General features: G+C 41.4%; 1 long non-coding RNA gene across 2 annotated transcripts in view; it reads left to right on the plus strand.

Moving 5' to 3' along the window:
• Positions 1 to 3268: 3268 nt before the first annotated feature.
• Positions 3269 to 12732, plus strand: part of LOC148183225 (uncharacterized) — a 29618-nt gene continuing 20154 nt past the window's right edge. For both annotated transcript variants that reach the window (XR_015773667.1, XR_015773666.1), the window contains exon 1: positions 3269 to 3420. This is a non-coding gene — a long non-coding RNA (uncharacterized LOC148183225). The remainder of the gene's footprint in view (positions 3421 to 12732) is intronic.

Raw genomic sequence — 12732 nt, forward strand, 5'->3', positions numbered from 1 at the left:
TGACTCCATAAAGCCAGGAAACAATGCACATCTCTTCAGCCTTTCATTAACTTATTGGTCAATATAATGAGTTTCATAAGAAATAAAATATCCCATCTTCACCCAGGAAGAGGTATTTTAGACCAGATGTAAGACACAAATTTAATCAGAATTTACTGACTTCTCTCTGCAAGTAGAGCTGTCTGGTAGGGAAGGGGTTTCCTTACAGAGCAGCTCCACCTAAATTCAACTGAAGTCTGTATAGTCTTAAAACATTCAAGTTGTCCTCTTCAGGCCTAGAAACCAAAATCCAGCTGACAGCCTTCAGTTAAAGGATAAGCTTTCAAGGGTAGTGGGAATTCCTTTATGAAGTAACCACATGCCCTGCAGCATGAGGTAATCTTACTAGGCTGCTCAGTTTTTATTAATGTGCAGTGAACTATGTATACCAAATTCCACTGGTTTCTTTCTGAGGAATTCATTGAACAATTTCCCCAAAGTTTGCTAAAATCTGCTAAATGGGTAATGGTAATTGTAACAAACTCCTCTTCTACCTGTCAAATTTATTTTGCAGATTGTCTCAACATGCAAGGTGTCATGTAGTCCACTTCTGCAAGGCCACCTAGAAATTGCCTCAGGCTTTAATTATTGGGAAGGAAGTAGAAATAGGAACTCTTGAAAAAAATGAGAAATGCATTTTATGCTTTCAGGTGCTCTGGGACAAACAGATGAGTTTGAGATCAGGGTCTCACCTTTTCAAATAGACACAACATATAACTTAAGTGGCAATATTATTTACAGTGAAGAAATACAACCCACTAAGTATATGCAAGAAAAAAGCAGAGACCCAAGAAAGGTGAATTCTTGTGGTGCAGACAAAGTGCAAGGGATCCCAGGACTCTGACGTATTCATTCAAGTGACCAATTCAATCAGTCCTAATACAGCACTTCGTTATCACTGCTTCCTACAAAATAGTTCTGCCACTTCCATATCACCCTGCTGAGCAGCCCTTGGAAACCAGCTGTACCAACACTATGGACTCAAAAGCAGATGTCCCACAGGGTGACCACTGCCTGTGAGAACCCACCTCCTCTGTGGCCCCTTGATCCACTGCCTCAGTGGATGCCAGAGGACAAGTTGTGTCCCTCAGTAGGGCAGATCTACCCATCCCTTGTCCTTCTGCTTCAAACTAAACCAATGCAAAGGAGAATGTGAGAGTCCTTGTGAGGCATTATTTGGGGACAGGGACCAAAGCCTGAGCTCTCCTCTGTTTGAGCTAACTCCTGGGTCAAACCCCAGGACACAGGCCCTTCGGATCAGCTCAATGTGCGTGCGCTGGCAAAGCATCATGGATGCTTAGGCAACTGTTATCAGATCTCTGTTTATAAATACAAGATTTTGAATTTGGCTTGAGTGCTTAAGCTTACTAGCAGGCAGGCTTCCCCCCCAACAAAAGCACAATAACAACTAGAACGAACAATCACTGTTTCACCTCTCCCACATTAGCTATTAATAATGTTAATTTACTTCCTTTGAGAGATACCATATGGTCCCCTTCCTGATCCCTCTACAGGCATAAGAAAAAACTAAGGAAATTAGAGAGACTCCATAACACTGATGGCCACATCCAATGTCTTATCAGGCTTCCTGTTGTTGGGAGTATTGTTTTCCTTTAAAGATTAATATTTACAATGGTTACTTAGTTATCTTAGTTCATTTGGTGACCATTAAGGATTCCAGCCCTGAGTGCGATGAATGAACCTCCTTTTATTTGTCCTTGATGACTTATTTGTCTTGTGCCTCGTCTGGCTGAAAATCAAGGAAAATAATTACTGGGTTGGGCTTTTACTGCAATTTCATATGAGGGCTCAAAGTGCATGTTTCTCTTTGTTTTAGAGTGGGAGCCCTTACCTGATGTTTCTGCTGATGTATGCATATTTAAGAATATATGGTTTCAGATTAGAAACAAAGTTAAAATATGTATTTTCACCTATTTTTTCTTAAGCTACATGCCTGTACTCCTTGGGGGGAAAAAAGGAGAATATTTCACATTTCATCCACACCTGGAGATACAGCAGCCATAAAGGGTCACCAAAGGGATCTTTGTTGGGACAGAAAAGGCAGCGTGTGGCTGTCCACAGGCTAAAGGAACAATAACCCAGTCAGAGCCTGTCCATAGCTTTTCCCTATGCATCAGCTGAAGTTCAAGGGATTTCTCTGAAAGGGCTAAAGACACAATCATTTTTCTCTTGTATTTTTTAATAAAAGCCCAAAGGCAAAGCAGGAAGCTTTGTGTGACACGTATGGGGATCTCAATCCAGCTGCCAGCTTGCAGAGCTACAGAGACACTTCTAGGCATGACGGATTTTGAAGCCACCTTGAGTTGTCTTTGTTCCTACTAAAGAGGAGTACAAAAACTCCCCTGTACTCACAGGGGTACTAGACCCAGCCCAGTTCTCTGGAAAACACGACCAGAGGAAAACATGGTCTATAGTATGAATTGTTCTAACTCTGTGCCATGTGCAGCATTACTGCCGGAGTGAACGTCAGTGCATGAGCATGCCCTGTTTTTTCCCCTCATCTTGGACTAGAGGCACACCTTGCCCTCCCTGGAAGTGGAAGCTCCTACCAGCTCATCCTCAGCTGCCCTTAAAATGGATTCATTTCCATCTTTGTGATCAGAGCCCCTGCAAGTACAGTTCTGGTGGTAATCTCCATGCTGGCCACCTCTCCATGCATCCTTCCTACCCCAGCCCATCGGTGTTTTCTTGAGTAAAGTCCTCTGGATGACAAAGGCCAGGATTCAGCCAGGTCTGTTTATGATGTGTTAATCATTTTGCAGCATGAACCGCCAGACCCCCATGAGTGAGCCAGTTCTCAGGCACAGTTGTCTCCTAGAGAAAGGATAATTTATAATCATGACACTTCCAAGGTCTCTCTCTTTTTCTCCCCTTCCCCCTCATAGTCCTTGCTCTCATCCCAACTGGTGAATGTGGGACAGACCACCCCAGCATTTGCAGGGGGAGGCTGCTTTTCTGGTTTCCTAGCATAATGCTGTTTCATCCTGAAACTGCATATTTAGTGCACTTTTATTTGAACTCATTTGCAAAATGACAGATGTTTCTGATACGATAAGAAACGTGGCCCAGAGGCGCTGCAGAGCTGCTTGTGCTCCTCACCTGAATCACAAATGAGATAATGCTTTCTTATCTGTTAAAAAACACGAGCAACTGCACATATAAATAACACGTCACTAAGTGCCAGCTGTTTGTGCCAATGAAATTTTCTTAAAAGAACAGCTCCCCCCGTCATCTGCTTTCTCTCTTGCAGAAAATCTGGAGCTCTTTTGCAAGCGCAGCAGAAAAGATGTTTTTTCTTTTTTAAGCTGCAGTTACTTTAAAATAATTCCATGTGAGCAAAAAACAGCTTTTATGACTCAGGTACTTTTTTTCTTTTTTTTTTTCGGTACTTCCTTGTCCTTTTTCTGCATCTCTCTCTGAACTGAAGGAAAAAAGTATCAGTGCTGCTTTCTGTCTTTTGGCAAATCATTCTTGCAGACCTTGCTGGCTTTCCATGATTTCAGGGCTTCTGTTCTGAATGGAATGGAAGAAAGTTACTTAGTGTTTAACTTTTTATTTTCTGATTTTGAAAATGCGAAAGAGAACAGGAAATCACTTTTCCTAAGGTTTGTAAAAGGTTTTTTGGTAGCTTGAATTTAGATTGAAGGTAGAACCACCTCTAGAACCTCTGACAGAAGCAAGCAGGCCTGCTCACTCTGTAACCTTTACTATTAATTCTTGCAGACAATAGAACTTAAAAATCCTACCAGGTGAAGTTGTTCTGGTAATTGATCTGTTCAATGTTTTATTAGGATAAAACTGAGAAACACTTTTCAGCATTTTGCCAGCTCAGGCAGGGATGTATTTCTGTTACAAATGACCTTCTGGGAGAACTTGACTGCAGGGACATGATTCATTGGCAGCCTGCTGGTGACAGCCTTGTTTCTATTGTTCTAAAACTCTGGTTTCACATTTCTCCTCTTAGATAAGCTGCAAACATTAACTACACAGTGAGCTACAAATAAAGTGTGATGTAAGAATTAAGCCCATTATCTGATTGGCAGTGCAGGGCTACTCTTCCAGGTTAAGGGTTTGAGCAGAGGTTTTGTTTGGGGTTTTTTTTAAAGCAAAACTTTGGCTTCTTACATTACTGAAAGCATTGTCCTCCCAAAAGATAAAATATTCCTTTGGAAGCTGCAGTGTGTATATATAGTGTGAGCTATAAATAGTCTGGAGCTAGTTCTGCACAGTACCAGTGTGCTGTTATTAAGGACAGATTCTGATTTTTATGGCTACATTGGGGCTGCTGAGAAAAAACAGTCTGAAATGGTGACTTTTAAATTTTATTCAGTATGTTTAGATTCATACCAAGATAAGAATCTTGCTGGCACTTTTATATGTGTTTTAAGGAATAAAGGAATTTGGTGGCCTCAGTTTAATCTTTGTTTGAGTTGGAGGCTACATATCAATTTCTGGTATTCTTATTTAGGACTAATACCGAGGCAAATGAATTCACTCTTACATGAGGAATGGCTTGATTATCATTCTAGCTGAAAAATAGGTCTTTATACTCCCACAGCTCAGCTGCTGTGAGTGGATTTGCATCAGGACTGAGAAATGGTTGCTATTCAGCTCCTTCTGATGCTAGGATGACTTTCAGCAATTGAATGATTTATGGTAATGTTGATATTCATGCAGGCTATTTTACTGCTAGGATAAAGACCACAACGCCTGATGAGTTTCTTTTTTTGAAGGGATTTGGTGGTTATAGGCTGACATTGGAACCAAATTCTCTGGCTGAAGCAGTGTCTTCCCTGCTGCGATGGGGTGGAGGCTGCGGGCAAGGGGACAAGAAGAAAAGTACCTGTTTATAATGGATTATTGACCATGTATTATCTCTTCTGCTGTAAAATCTTAACAGGACAAAGCATAATAATGTTATTAAGGGCATATGAGGCAGGGTCAATGCCAGGGTATTAACCTTACTTAGCAAATTTGTGATAAATATAATAGATCTCATGTTTCCACAAGAACTTTTACATCAGCTTCTGATCATGCATTAAAACTCGCTGCCCTCTGTTGCATCTTTCTTAGATTTGAACAGCAAGGAGAAGGGCTGTTTGTGCTGTTGGCTTGTGCCTTTTAACATCTGTGCAGTTTTGAGGCATCATTCTGGGTTCCTAAATCTTTTTTTTAATATGTCAGGTACACTTGAAAGAATGTTAGGCCATCCATACAGAGATGCCTGGTAGAGGAGGCTCCTGGGCCTCGGTGGTACATGATGGGTCCCCATGGAGCACTTTGGGATTCAGTCCTTTGGCAATTTGCTGTGCAGTGGATTGCAGGATTCAGTGGAGCAGCTTTCATTCATACTAGTGAATTCCTGGTGACTTGTGGAATGTTTCTTGAGGTCTGTGGTGATCTTACACATCATAATTGAAGTTGTGTAGTTTCCTTCCTAGGATGATCCATCCTGTAAGACTTAATGCATCAGACTTCCTGCTCAACTTTACCGGCCCGTTTATTTAACAGACTTCTTAATCACTTCTGAGTAGCACTTTACTCCTGCTTGCACTTATCCTCCTATATGCTGTCCTGGCCACTCTCAGAGGCTGTAGAAAGGGGGCAGGAGAGACAAGAACAACTTCTTTTGTGTATTCTTTTCAGCTCATGACTCACTGCACAGGGACCCTGGAAATGGGCCATGCTGAAGTGCACTGCAGGCAGGGCCCATTGCAAACCCTGGGAAACATCTCAGATCTGCCTTCATGTGCTCTAGTGCCTGCTAGAAGAAACAAAGGACTGCAAGGAACCCAAAATCTCTCCATGCCTCTAAAACTTCTATGCCTCCTTCTGTCCTTGTTATGTATATGCAGCTGGGACAGCTGAGAACAGGGAACTGTCTTTCTACAGATACACTGATGTTCCCAGTGACATGTAAATATGAAAATTAGTAAAGCCCAAGGACTAAAAGCACACCAGTGCAGCTCACTCAAATCCCACTGCTGTGAGCTCCTTTCATACCCAAGGAAATTCCCCACCGCTCTTCCCAAGAGGTGACTGAGCCCATCCAATAACCTCTGCCATCCTCCTGAGATCAGCTCTGGCTGTACCTGTCCCTGTCTATATGGTCAAACCTGTCTCTTACTTCTGCAGAGATGCACTTCATGATACAACAGGAGCTGGCCAGATATAATCCCAGCCTTCCTCTTCAGCTCTGCACCCTCATGTGGTAAATATCTTTACTTGTGTTGTTCCACTGACCTTTTATATTGGTCGTTCTTCTTGTTAGCAATAACCCTAGAGCTCAAACTTACAGGTGAGCACATTCTACTCCTCTAGTCTTAGCTCTGGTGCTGACTGTGGAAACATCTGCCCCTGTCTTCAGCTGGTTCCAGGTAGAGAAGGGAGTTTCTGACAGGCATAGGTCTGTTATTTATCTGGGCTGGTCTGAGTATTTTGCCAAAGAATTTGTGAAATACTCTGAATGATCAAAGGCACAAGCATGTGATTCCAGGTCACTGAAGAACAAGCTATTTAAAAAGCACTAAAAAAAGAAAAACTGAAAGACTATCTGGCTCTAAAAGTACTTAATTTAGTGAAGTGTCCATGTCATGAGTGAATGTCTTGTCATAAGGCAATTTTGCAGTATTCCTCAGGGCTAGCATAGGTCCCACTTTTGTGTGTGACACATGGATAGTGCCACACTGAATGTAAATGTGTTCACATACAGTTCAAATACCCTTGGCCTGCAGTCATTTTTTCTTTTTTTCCTCCCATCTGTTTGACCCTTGCATCACTGGGCTGTTTGGTTGATTCATATAATCTTGTGCACTATCAGTTTCAGCTTCCCTGATCTTGTTCTGGTATCTCTGCCTCTCAGCGTCTTCTAAGAAAGCTATTGTAATTCCATGAGCCTCCACGTTTATAGAATCATTGTCATTTCTCAGATGCAGATAAAATGTTTCTATCTTTGGGGCTGAAGATTTGGTGTTTCAGATGAAATTGTTTTATCATCATATAATAGAGCTAAACTTCTTACTTTGAGAATTGGTGGAGTAAGGCTTACTGCTCTCATGGCAATACCTACTTGCACTTATTTTCCATGTCTCTCTTTCCTGCTGGGCTGGTTTAGGGAATAATATTCTAATGATGGGCAAGAAGAAACAAACTTTGCTGAATTATTCCCTTTGCACTCTTTTTATTTTGAAGAGTTCATCTCCCTTCAAGGACTATGTGGATTTTTCGACTTCACAAATAAGACCTTGTCTAGATCCTTTCCTTTGACAGGTAGAGGATAACACAGGAAGCCCTATGAACTTTCTGACAGTCATTCTCACTCAGAATTACATATTTTTAGTGAATTCCCGTGCTGCTTTTATAGGACTATTTCACCAACTGTTTTTTCACCTCTACAGTTTATATGGTTAATGGGCGCACATTCAGAACCAATAAATGAGTAAAATGAGCAAACATGATTATCTTCCTGTAATAAATTGAGCAAGGTGGGTTCCTTAGCATCATTTTGTGTACAGTCTTTGGCCCTGGGAACCTTGCTCAGATGTGCCAGCTCAACTTTCCTCATTTGGCAGTCTGGGAAGGCTGTCAGGGTGGCCAGCAGAGTTCACTTTAGACTTTCTCTTCATCCCTTCCTCTGCAGCTGTTATGTGATTTGCAAGCAAAATTTCTCTTTCTCCAAAAGTACTTTCATCTTTTGAAAACCAAGAAACTCCCTCTTCCCTAAATTATTCATGTTTAGGGTAGGGTTTCTGGTACCTTGAGGTCTAAAATACATATATTGATGATAGCTGCTGGAGTCTTGTCTGTGTTGGCAGTGGTAGGAGAGACCTGTGGACCTTAAATTACATGAAGCACTGTGGTTATATGTGTCTTTCAAAGCCAGGCTGGAGATGCAGCTGAACTCCACTCTTTTACCCTTTGACATCCACTTTTTCTGAAAAATATTTTCCAGTGTCATATTTCAATGGATCAATAAAGCATATGGCCTTTCTACTTAAAAACAATCAAACATGAAAATACCTTTGACAAGATTAAACCCATGACCTTCCAACATTTCCATGTTCTGTTTGGTTTCTTTGGATCAGCAAGAATAGCCCAAATATTACTATTAATTGAATAGTCTTGTAATCTCAAAGAGAAGAACTTTTCCTGGAAGGAAGAGTCTCTCTCTTAAAAAGGACCTTTGTATTTTCTTGGATGTTTTACAAATGCTGCACCTGTACGTGAGAGCTTCATCCAGATAGGAAATATACACTTCAAAGTATGCTTCCATACACCCCTGAAACAAGAGCCCCTGTGCATTTTATAAATCAAATGGTTCTCTAATCTGATTATATAAATATCATGTAGCTACAATGGCTGTATTCTAATTAGTTTTTCAGCCATGAACTTTTGATAGTGGTCCTTTTCTTCAAAAGACAGTTTTATCTCCTATACTGGTCAAAATATTTTTAGTTGTCAGCCTGTTTACTAAATTCCATCTAGTCCATGCATATTACCAATCCTTTTCTAGTGTGCATTAACAAGATGAATATGATTATTCTAATTTTGGAAACTCTTTTGCATTTAACAGTAGTTTTTCCTTTATGTAGAACACTATTCATAAAGACATAAAGATGTTTTAAGCATGAGGTTGGATTAGTTTTTGCAGATCTCAGATCAGTCCAGTGCTCTCTCCTCTCTGGCAAAATTTCTAATTCCCTCCTAGCTAAAGAAAATTCAAATACATACATTTAGAAAGAAGAAATAAAAAGCAAAATCCAACACCAACCAGATAACTGCCCACAACCCTTGAAAGTTTTGCCCATCTAAATCTCCCTGGCTGGAACTGGAAATTCCACAGGCAGAGATATTTCAGGTAAGCTCAACTCAGTAGCAATAATCACACCAGATTCTCTAGTCCATCACTTTGACATCTCCAGTTTTCTATTTCATAATGTCACAAGTGAAGGCAGAAGGTAAACCTGACCTCTGTCCACTCTTGTAAGAACAAAGTGACAACAAAAAACAGGAAGAAAGTGAAAACCATTTGCAATTCAGTAGAGATCCACAACCCTTCTGCAAGTGCAGTACAGTGACAAACAAGTGATGGGCTCATGAACATTATTACAGGAATTTCTCCATGCTGATGTGCTCTGATGCTCACCAAGTTTCATTCTAACAAAGTGTGACTCTTTTCCTCACCTGCACTGCCAGGCCGAGGGGTTTGCCCTCATGCTCGTAGGAGAGAGAAGCCCTGATGTTGGCTTCAGTGGTTGTCTTTCATGCTGAAACATTTTCAGCCTAATCTCTTTTATTGGCAGCATCCAAAGTCAGATGCTTAAACCTCATATGGAGACTGAATAATTAGAAAAAGGGATTGTATCCAACTGCCTCATGTACTCACATGTGCCCGAGTGGTGAAAAGTCACAAATGTCTTTCTTCTCTCTCCCTCCTTGACTCATCTTGAATAACTTTATCCCTCTCAAGCACAGAGGTAGTGTTGTGTCCTTTCAAACACTTTAATAACTGGTTTCCCTTAGTTAATACTCAGTATTACCTGGTTTCCCTTTGACTCGAGATTTATATTTTATGTTTTCCCAAGGCAGGTATGAATGCTGGCTGCGCCCAGGTGCTGCTGCTACTGCTAAGCTTCCACTTTACGTTCCCGATTCCAGCCTGGTGTGTCTAGGCAGACATCGCTTGGCTGTTTAAATTGAAAAACAGTAACACTGAAATACACTGAGATTAAAGAAAAAGTCAAACAACTGCTTTAGGCTTAGAGTAAGAGAGTACCAGGTGAGAGATTTTGTGGGCAGGAAAGCTCAAGGAACTGGTCTTGAATGCAGAAGCAGAGCCACCTCTACAGAAACATGTAGGCTGAATAAGGATATGATGTGAAAATAGAAGAAGCAGGTAGTTGAAAAATGGCCAATTATTTTAATTCCAGGGAAATTCCAAAGCAGGACTTGCTGTAGCACATCCAAACTGCAAATGTTCTGACAGTTTTACAATTCAGTGGTGTTTTCAAGATGTCTTCAAACCACCGTTGATTTTCTGCCTCCCACTGCCCTTTTACCAGCAAGCAAAGACGACAAAGCAGAGTGGGAAATTAGAATATTACAATGTTTACTACCCACACAGTCTCAATGACCATAAAGAGAAAGACAACCAGACGTGCAGAAAGCCAGCTGTGAGAGTTCAGCTGCCTGCATGCATGTGTGCAGCAGAGAGGGTGCAGAGCGTGGGGGATGAAATTGTGTCATTGAATAAGGAGTGGTTTGGGCACAGTAATTGTTATATCTGAATGATCGTGACATGCAAGCAAGGAAAACAATGATGTTTTCAGACTCTACAGAGAAGTAAAATCTTTGCTTCTTCCAAGCACGGCTGAACTTTGCAACCAAGAGCTTAATGCCATACCAGGTCAGTTAATAGGATATTATTGTCTCTAACCACAACAGTCAAAAGTTGGAGTTTGCTATCAACTGGCTGAATGACACCCAGAAATTCTTTCCAAACTTACAAACAAGCAAAGAGACAAGTTTGAACCTGAACTCCAGGGTAATCACGCCCCTGAGGAGCATAAACAAACATGGCACCAGCTAGAAAATTATTCTTGAGGTGTCACTGTTGACTGATCCAGATGAGAAGTTTCCAAGGTTGGGGTTGCGACCCCGAGGAGCGCTGATGGAAGGGAGGTCATGAGCCCGGAAATGAGGGTGGGAGCCGGCAGGCTTGGGAACTGCTGATGCAGGCAGATGAACGGTCACGTCAAAGGGGTCCCCTTGGAATATCCTTTTCCCCTCTCCTGCCTCACAAACAGTAACTGGTGAAGTTTAAAGCTGACGAGACTGGCTGTTTATAGCACACTGCTGTATTTTTACAAGTATCCCTGGAAATGAGCCCAAGATGATTAGGGAGATGGGAGCAAGGAAAGCTCTTGAGGGAAGGATGTGGGACAAGGAGAAAGGGACGAGAGGCAGGTCTCTGGGAAACATGATCTGCCAAGAAAAATAAGGTTCATCAGTTTCAATGGGAAGAGAACAGAGGCTTTTCAAGGTTGTAGTGAAGTTTTAAAGTCTAACTTGGAAGGTCAAATTCTTCTCCCTTAAGAAGTTTGAGGGATGTTCTTGTGCTCCTTCCCTGTGAGAAGTCCCTGGTGCTGAACTGGATACCTTGGTGTGGAAGTTAATACAAGGTGGGATTAACATGTGGCCAAAGTAAGGTCTGTAGAGCTAATATATACACAGAATAAGACAATTACCACTAAGTGAGTCTCCAAACGACCTCCTTTACTGTCCTTGTGTTTCAAAATCTACCAAAGCTAGGCCCTGCATTTATGTGTGTTGAGAGTAAGACACTGTTCTCGAGAGCTTGTGTGGTTTACTTTATAATTCTCATACAATGGAAGAAAGTGGAACAGATCAGCAAATTAATGTAGCTTACATTACTAATTTTGTATCATGTCATTATTAAGAAAAGCATTTTAAGTCTTAGTAATGTCATCTTCTGTAATACCAAACTGGCTTCAATACAAGAGGAGCATCAGCACCGTGAAATGGATACCTTGAACAATCCCAGGGCATGGAGGAGACAAGCAATTTTTGGCAATTAGAGGGAGTACAACAATAGCACAGATTCAAGTCAAGGGTGGGAAATGGGCCTGGAGGGGATAAGCCAACAGAGGCCATCGTTGAAAAGCAAACATTAGGTCTGTGTGGTGCAATACTGATCTGTGGCTACGTGCTGGGTACAACGCAGAGGTAAAGTCAACACCACTATGTGCTATTTATTTAATAGTGTTCTGTTGAGTGGTGTTCACTGACAGGAAGGTTTTTATAACCCTGCAGCTACAGGGTTTCCTGGGTGCTGTCTTTTAGGCTCAAAGATGGCAGGGAAGAGTCCTGCTCAGGACTGAACAAGGTTCTATAAGCCACAGAATAAGACAGAGCCGAGTTGCCTGTCTACCCCAATTGCTACTACAGAGACTGAAATAAATGCTGGAGAGAGAGGAGAGGTGAGTGAGGCCCTGAGAAGAAGGAGAGGTAGGGTTTCTTGAGCTTTAAATCTACTGGCAGGCCAGACCTAGGGACTTCTGCACAGGGAAACTCTCTGCCTCTGCTTGTTTCTAGCAAGTTAAAGACTTTTTAGACCTTTTCATGATTAAATGAATTCATGTAAAGTATGTACAACTTCAAAAAGCAGCTAATTGATCAAGTAAGTGATGCCTAATCTTACATTCTCTGTTGAGGGCCTTGGGAGCTTTGTTTTTGAAGGCACCTAATTTAGCAGGATGGTCCAGACTGAATCTGCAGGTGAGATTCAGTTAAGGGTTTTACATGCACATATCCTAGGTGCCAGCCATAGAGATTGTTCACAGATGTGCTTCAGGTGTGGCCACATTAGTGTGGAACCAGTCTATGTATCCAGTTCTGGTGAACCATCGTGGACCAGTCTCCACAAGTTTATTTTCAGGATTTAAACCAAACCTTCGATTTGTTTGAGAAATTCAGTTTTATTTTCATAATTACCTTTAGTTTTGGAGCTGCCCTTAAGGCTATCTGGAATCTACTGAAACATGGTGTGGTATAAATCAAAAGTTTATGTATTTCATGTCGAATGCACAGAAATCAAGTATGAGGTTTCTGCTCCAATCATGTGGAAGTTCATTTTAATTTCCAAAGCATACT

The sequence above is a fragment of the Pseudopodoces humilis genome, chromosome 13 (assembly GCF_049639895.1).
Source record: "Pseudopodoces humilis isolate 2021_Gansu_Grassland_sample_001 chromosome 13, ASM4963989v1, whole genome shotgun sequence".
In the NCBI taxonomy this organism is placed as follows: domain Eukaryota; kingdom Metazoa; phylum Chordata; class Aves; order Passeriformes; family Paridae; genus Pseudopodoces; species Pseudopodoces humilis.